This window comes from Emys orbicularis, chromosome 2, assembly GCF_028017835.1.
Source record: "Emys orbicularis isolate rEmyOrb1 chromosome 2, rEmyOrb1.hap1, whole genome shotgun sequence".
NCBI classification, from domain to species: domain Eukaryota; kingdom Metazoa; phylum Chordata; order Testudines; family Emydidae; genus Emys; species Emys orbicularis.
Window position 1 is genome coordinate 42,329,101 of NC_088684.1, and position 7,582 is coordinate 42,336,682.

Below are 7,582 nucleotides of genomic sequence, written 5' to 3' on the forward strand. Positions count from 1 at the left end.
GCAAGCCAAGTCTTGTGGTGGTAGGATTAGCTTGGCCTACTGACGAGAGCACTGGGCTGGGACATGGGAGTCCTAGGTTCTTTTCCAAGCTCTGCTGCTGGCCTGTTGTGTGACCTCTAGCAAGTCACGTTACCTCTGTGCCTCGGTTTCCCCATCTGTAAAATAGGGATCATGCTCTTTTTGTAAAGTGCTTTGAGCTCTATAGATGAAAAGCACTATGTAAGAACTAGGTATTTCAAAAATGGATGTATAAGTGGTCCACACAATTTGCTGATGGGTGGTGGCCATCATCTCAGACTAGGAGTTTGGAAAAAGTTGCTTTCACAATTCCATCTGCCACAGCCCCTTACAAATTCTTTCAACAAAGGATCCAGTTCTTTTCTTGCTTCCCTGAAGTCATAGTAAAATGTATTGACTAAAAACATTCCTGCTGTTACAGACCTGAAAATGAAAGATGGACATGCCTTTTTATAAACCTCTAAAAAGACCTGAAAGCTTATCAGACCACTTTTTTTTTTTTTTTTTTTTTTTAAACCATTGAAGTATCAGCAATGTCTAGTCTGCTTTTCCTGGGAGTTTCAGAAGTGGGATTGGTGCTCTGACGGTCTAATCTTTTTTTTTTTTTTTTTAATTTAAGTGTTTGTAGGTGGACGTTAAATAGGTGTCTAAATAGTCTCAATTTAATTGAAAAGTATTATTAGACTTTAGTAGTGCAATATCTTAATCCTACCACTGGTCCATAAAGTATTGGAGGCTAAGGTTTTCATAAGTGAGTGGTGACTTTGAGTGCTCAAAGGGAGATACCTTAAAGTGGCCTGACTCTTTTTAGAAAGTGCTGAGTCACCCACGCTCTGAAAACTGGATCCTAAAGATGGACACTTGAAATCACTGACTCTTTAAATAAATAAATAAATAAATAAATGTCTGCAGCATTCACAAAATCTACACTTATATTGTAAAAAACTGAGGAGGCCTTTTGAGCTGCCTTAAAACAATGAAGCAAAGTATAAATTCAGTTTTCCCTGCCAAATAGCATTTAAAGTTCTATGCTGGGGGAGTGGCTGGGAGGAAACCATATTAAGCAGAGGTGATTGTACTGTCTATTGCTAAGGTTGACTTTCCATTATAAACCTGTTTTCAGTTGCTTATTACTTTGTTAAACTAATCCATTGGGCTGAAATTTTCCATTGTGTATGTCTGCCTCAGGCTGAAGTATTTTGGAAAGTTTCAGCTAAAATGGTTCAGCTGTCTGATGTTAGAGGAAAAAACGCATTCTGCCCTTGTTAAAAAAATTTTCTAGTCATTTAGTTGAGAACCTCTACTACCTTCATGCTGTGGAGTAATGATTTGAAATTTGGCAAATGTGTTGCATTGCTGTGAGGGCTGTGCCTTGTGCTGTCTCCATAAAAATGTGTGTAAATTTGGCCAAGTTATGGGCTGTTGGGAGTGGAGGATAGAAGCAGAGAGGGATGGAGACAGGATACAAAACAGGTGCCAAAGAGGGGTGGGGAACTGACGGTCTGGGAGCCTAGAAGCAGAAGGGTCTTTAGCCACTAAAGACACTCTTCTCCAAAACCTGGAATTGAATCCAGGATTCTTGAGTGTCTATGTTCCTCTGCAGTTAGCAAGTAACTGAGAAAAACAGTGGTAATGTGTAGTCCACACAGAACAGCCTACTACTGCTACCAGTTACTCTGTTAACTCAAATGTAGAGGTCTTTGTTACTGATCCCCATCTTGGGCCATCAGCATGGCTCTACATGAGGACATTTGGGTTTTTTCAGTTTTTGTTTTAAAATTAGGAAATTACATTTTAAAAAAAATTTAAAGAATACTAAGGTTGCAAAGTCAAGCATTCAAAAGTTAGAAAATCAGTTTTATGGTTGCCCCTGAAACCTTAGTCCAGGCCCCTTGTGTGTATTATGCATCTTCAATTGCATGATCAAATGCAATTTTTCCACAAGATCCCTCATTCAATGCCCAGGCTCGGTGCTCTGGAGACTGATCCTGTGGTTAAGTCAGTTGAATGTTGTCCTGGCAAATTGGATTCTATCCCTGCCTGTGCTACAGAGTTGCTATGAAATCCTGGGCGAGTTACTTAAACCAAAGTGTTCACAGGTGGTTGGTTTGTTTCTCATTTTCTTGCAATTAAATTGTTTGTGTCGATTTAAGGTAATCTAAATTAATGCTGTTCTGCCGTTTAATGGTATTTAACTCGAATTCAATTTTCACACTCCCCTTAAATCATCTTGCCCTTCACTTGAAATCCTTGTATTAATTTCTTTAACTAAATTTTGAAACAGCAAAGCCAGAAACAATGGATTATTTTAAACTGCTCTAACAGGAAACAAATGTTTGTTTTAAATCCCACTTCCACCCTACTGAAAACTAAAACAGATATAAACTCCTGAGGAATTTTGATAAAATATCCATGGTTGTCATAATGGAGCTGCTGAATGTTGGGATTCCCTTTTGAGACCTTTCCTGTTTATGCAGAACCCATTGTCTAGTTCTCTGGGATCCAAAAACTGAATTTGATGCCCACTCACTATTCATGTTACTTTATGTATGTAACAGTTCTATGCCCACAGGGCCAAGGCCCAGACATGGGGCGGTAGGTACAGGGTAATACCACCACAATTCCAAATCATGTCTCTCACTGCACAGTTTATATACATCTTTCCTATCTAATTGGTTTGGACATCATATGGCTGGGGTAAGGACCAATCACTTGCATCCTTACTCTGTCTGTACTTCAAGCTTATCAGTTCAGCGTGTTTACTTTTCTCAACTAGCCCAAAAACACCATCTCCAGCACACAGCCTATCACACTCTTGTTTACAGTTTAACCTTGTGCTCAAATCAAGCTATTTGCAAGTTTACTCATGCCCAGCAAGATCTAAGCCTGCACTAAATAATTTATTTATTTATATTCTTAAAGTATTTTCTCTCTAGGGGTGTATTGGTTTTTGCTGTCCTACAGGTTCCACCACTTAAGCTTCAGGCACTCTAGAGAGAGATTGTGGGCTGAATCCTTTGCCTTGCAATGGCAGCCAAGGATTCCCCTAGGCAATCCTTGGGTAATGCAAAGCCAGAGCAAACTCTGCATAGCTGAGCCTTGGGCCAAATATCATAATGTTAGACAGAAACCTTCATCTCCTTTCCTCCCCCCATCCCAAATAGCACACAGCCCTCCTAAGGGCTTCATTTGAGAGGCTTCAATTAACATTTTTTTCACTGAGCGTGGGCCCAGTCCTGGGAGGTAGTAAAAGCCCTCCACTCCTATTGCAAACGACCAGCTCAGTGCTTGCAGTCCAAAAACAAGGCAAAAGCCCGTTGCTGTTCAGCACCCCAAACTCAGCTCTCTTCAGGGCACGTTCGAGTTCTTCTGTTGGCAAAACCTCCAGTTTTGGTGGCAGCTTTTTTTTTTTTTTTAATTCCATAATGGAACTCAATCCTCAGACAGAGGTGAAGCTGCTCTGCTGAATGTGGCCAGGTGGCTGGTTTTCTTCAGTTAATGAAAAGCCTGAATATCCTGGAAAGTTACTGAACTTGGCCTGGACTTAGTAGCAAGCATCACTCTTGGGAGCCAGATGTAGGGGGGAAATTCCTTAGATTTCATTGGTAAAGGACCAGGCCCTATTTTTGTGACTATTACTCTGGCAAGGCCAGGTTCAGAAGCCAGCCTACCTGTCTGAACTACTGAGAATGTGTAGGGTGCAGTGTGCTTGCCTCGAAACATGTCCTATTCATCATGGCTAGATACTCTGATGGCTGGTGCAAAACTGGTCTGGACCCTGGAAAAGCTGAGTAGCTACAGGGGCAGAGGCAGGGAATATATTTTAGAGATTTACTGAGACTGTCACCTCTATCTAAGGATGCTGATTTGTAACAACAGACAAATCAGAGCACAAGGCTGCATCCAGCACCAGAACCATAGATGCTTGTGGGGTTCCCTCTCCCTACATGCATCTCACTCGCTTTTGTGATTTCAGAATAAAATATTGTTTAATTCAGAAGACCAATGACCTTGTGCAGCAGCTGCTGTCCCCTTCGTTGTCATTGTTTGTCTCTATAATTAAGGTAAATGTTTAGCACGTAGTTTGGTATTTATACACACAATGGCCCAGATTCACCTCAACTAGCACAAGGTGGTGTCTATTTCCCCCACACCCACCCTTTTCCCTGCGTTCTGTGGAGTTCTGCCCAACAGCGGTCAGGTGCTGCCATCCTTCCTCTGGAGTTTTAAGAGTGGAGAGCAGTGTTGGATTAGTCAGGCCTCCCTGGAGCCCTGCTGTCAGTGGTTGCACGGTCCTTGCATGGCCCCACCCCACCGCACAGACGAATTTTGTAGTGGTTCTAGACTCCAGCGTGTTTCCCAGAAGGAGGGGAGGTTATGTCCGTTTTCTGCCTACAGGAGTTTGGGATCAGCGTGTCTTATGGGTTTTTACATTGTTTAATTGGCTGCTTCCCCCCCATGGACCTTCTGCTGCTGGACCCCTCCAACAGACTCTGCAACTATGGCCTTGTTCTATTTTAAAATGTCCCGTTATGTCACTGAATCTCTCTCCCAAGAGTCTAGTTGAAAAGGAAAAGTGTGTCACAACGTCCGCTATCCAACAGCTTAAAAGCTTGCAGGGTAGTAACAAAGCCCGTCTCAGGGTGCTGGCCCCTAATAAATGAAGCAGGTCCAGTGCCCCTGTGTCAGAGCAGGTGCTCCCACTCTGGCCAATTAAGAGGGTGGGGCAGCACCTGGGGGCTCTAAAAAGTCAGGGAGAGACCCAGGCAGGGCGGGGTTCTGGTGAAAATTGGTCAAGAAAAGTGAGGAGAACTCTGGGGAATGTGTTAGAGGACAAAAAATTTCTCTCGTGGTCCAGGGAGGACTACAGAGAGTTATCAGGAAGCCAGCAGAGGGGCTGGTTGGCCTGCTGACCTTCCTGAGTCAAAGCCAGAGCTGGGAGACTGTGAAGGGCTGAGAGCTAGGGAGCCAAGGGAGGGGCTAGCCTGCTGATCTTCCTGAGCTAGAGAGCCAAGACTTGGAGTAGGCTGAAGACTGAAAGCAGCAGAGGGAGATGCCTGCTGGCTCTCACTGCTGGGGAGCTGGAGAACTGTCCTTGTACGAGGACCGTGCTGGAGCTATATGTTGCATGCACTGTTTGGACTATGCTGGTAGAATTCTGGACTGTGGGACTTTTGTTATGACTTATGTGCACAGGACTCTTGTAATAAATGAACCCCACAGGGCTATAATTATACTTGGGAAGATACTTTGGACTATTTCTGGGGAGTTTCAAGGAAGGCAAGTGAGGGCGCTCCAGGTGGATTGGCCCTATCACATTGCCATCAATAAATTATCCAATGGGTTTTTGTTGAACATTTCATCTAAAGCATTACAAATGTGTATAAGAAATATGATGCATAATCCCCCAAACAACAAAAGAAACAAAATTACACACACATAATTGAGATCAGAATCTGCCATAGAGTCTCCATACTATTAGACGTAGAACAGCTGTCACTTGGTACTGCAATGTAATGATATGCTGTTAAATGGGAGAAGAGAATCACACTTTCAGGGAAATGAATCTATAAAGTCTTTGGGAAAATCAAATAAGATTCACCAGTTAAACCTACAAAACAATTAATTCCCTGGTGTATAGATCCAGTCAGAGGACTAAATAGGCTAGCTGATTCGTCTACTCTTGCCATTGGGACACCAGAATCTCACTGGATTTGCTGTAATGACTCAGCAGCAATCAATACCTCAGCACTGATTCTCTGATGGAGATTGTTCTTACCCAGTTCCCCATCCCCAAAATGGTGTCCCTGTTTCTGTTCAGTCCTGTACAACAGGTGTCTTCAGCTCCCATGCACGCCCTAGAAGCTTTTCCACTCTCTATGGTGACAACTTGTTAGAGGTTGCTGCAAAGGATTGTTAGGCGTATGTTGAATGTGAAGACACCTGCTGTGTATGTCTGAGCACTGAAAGAGGGGCCATGCTAGAAGAAAAAATCGGATGCTTTGGATTGCTGAGTTGGAATGGTTAGTAGGTGAAAGAGAGTAATCAGTCTTGCATAGGGCACCAATAAAGAAACAAATTTCAAAGAGTAAATGAAAACATTGAATGAGGTAGCAGCTATGTAGTGAAATATAAATAGTGTGCTACAGCTTTAATGAGCAGACTTCAGAAAGGTGAGGCCAACAAAGCATTGAAGTTCATTACATCCTTAATTAGACATCAAAACTTAACACTCAGCATTTAACACTATACACGTTCAAAACAACGTACTGAGATCAACCAGTTAAGCGGTAGGTGGGTAAGATGCTCATTTCACAGCAGGGGAAACTGAGACAAGAACGATGAAGTGACTTGCTTAAGTCCAAGCAGCAAGTTAATGGCTGAGCTAGGACTGGAATGCAGGACCTGCTGACACCAATCCGTCCTTATCATGGCATTCCAAAGTCTCTTTAAACTTCAGAAATGTACAAGCTGAACAAAAGTTCAAGCTGCAGCAGATATTTTAAAATACAGAGATCATGAAGAGTAGATTAATTATCAGGAATACACCAATTAATAATTTATAGCTCTGGATATTTGATGCTATCAGCCTACCATCATCATCTTTAATTTATAGACGTATTTAATCCTAACATTAAACATAAACATAAAAAAAACCCCACCAACCTCCCCCCCCCTCCCACAACCATACGAACGTGCTGTTATGCCTAATATTGCTGTGTCCTGCTACATGCCAGTTCTTCACCCTGACACTAGGTGGGTCTATACCATAACCTTACAAGGCACTACTAGAAATATCCTGGCTTTGTCTTTTTTTTATTATTATTATTATTTCATTTTTCAGATGACAACACCTGAGAGGTTTATGACCATCAGGAGAATTTACTACTAAGTCATATACTGATGTAATGAAATCTAATATATGCTGTGTAATGAATTATGAGATGTTACTTAGTTTCAGGATTTTATTACTTCAATCAGTTATGACCATATTTCCTTTTATATGGTTGCTCACTCTTTAAACATACCAGATGACTGTATAGAGAACACCTAATAAAATCTGGAGATGTTAGAATGTAAATGTTTTAATTTTTTTGCCGTAAATTTGTTTTCATTCTAGCAATGCGAGCTGTCATATTGAAAACAGTACATACCTTGTTGGTATTATTTCAGATCTTTGCTAGAAAATAATTGGATGGCACTACTTAATTATATCTACTGAGAAACATTATTACTTGGTAGTGATGGTGCTTGGGGATAGAAGGGAGAAGAGGAAAATAGTATTCATTTTTAATAGAAAATTGGAAAGACTATAAACATGCCATTCATGATAGAAACTATTGTCCTGATTCTCCTCTCATTTATACCCATGCACCTCCAGCGACTCACTGAACTCACTCCAGATTGATACCACTGTCAATTAAAGGAGAATCAGGCTTTATGTTCTATAAGCTACAGCAAAATCAGAGGAATGAAAACTGTCACCATAGTCTCCTGGAATTTCCTCCTAAGTTTTGCCCCAAACCAATTCTTGCATTACATTTACAAGGCTATCATCATTTGA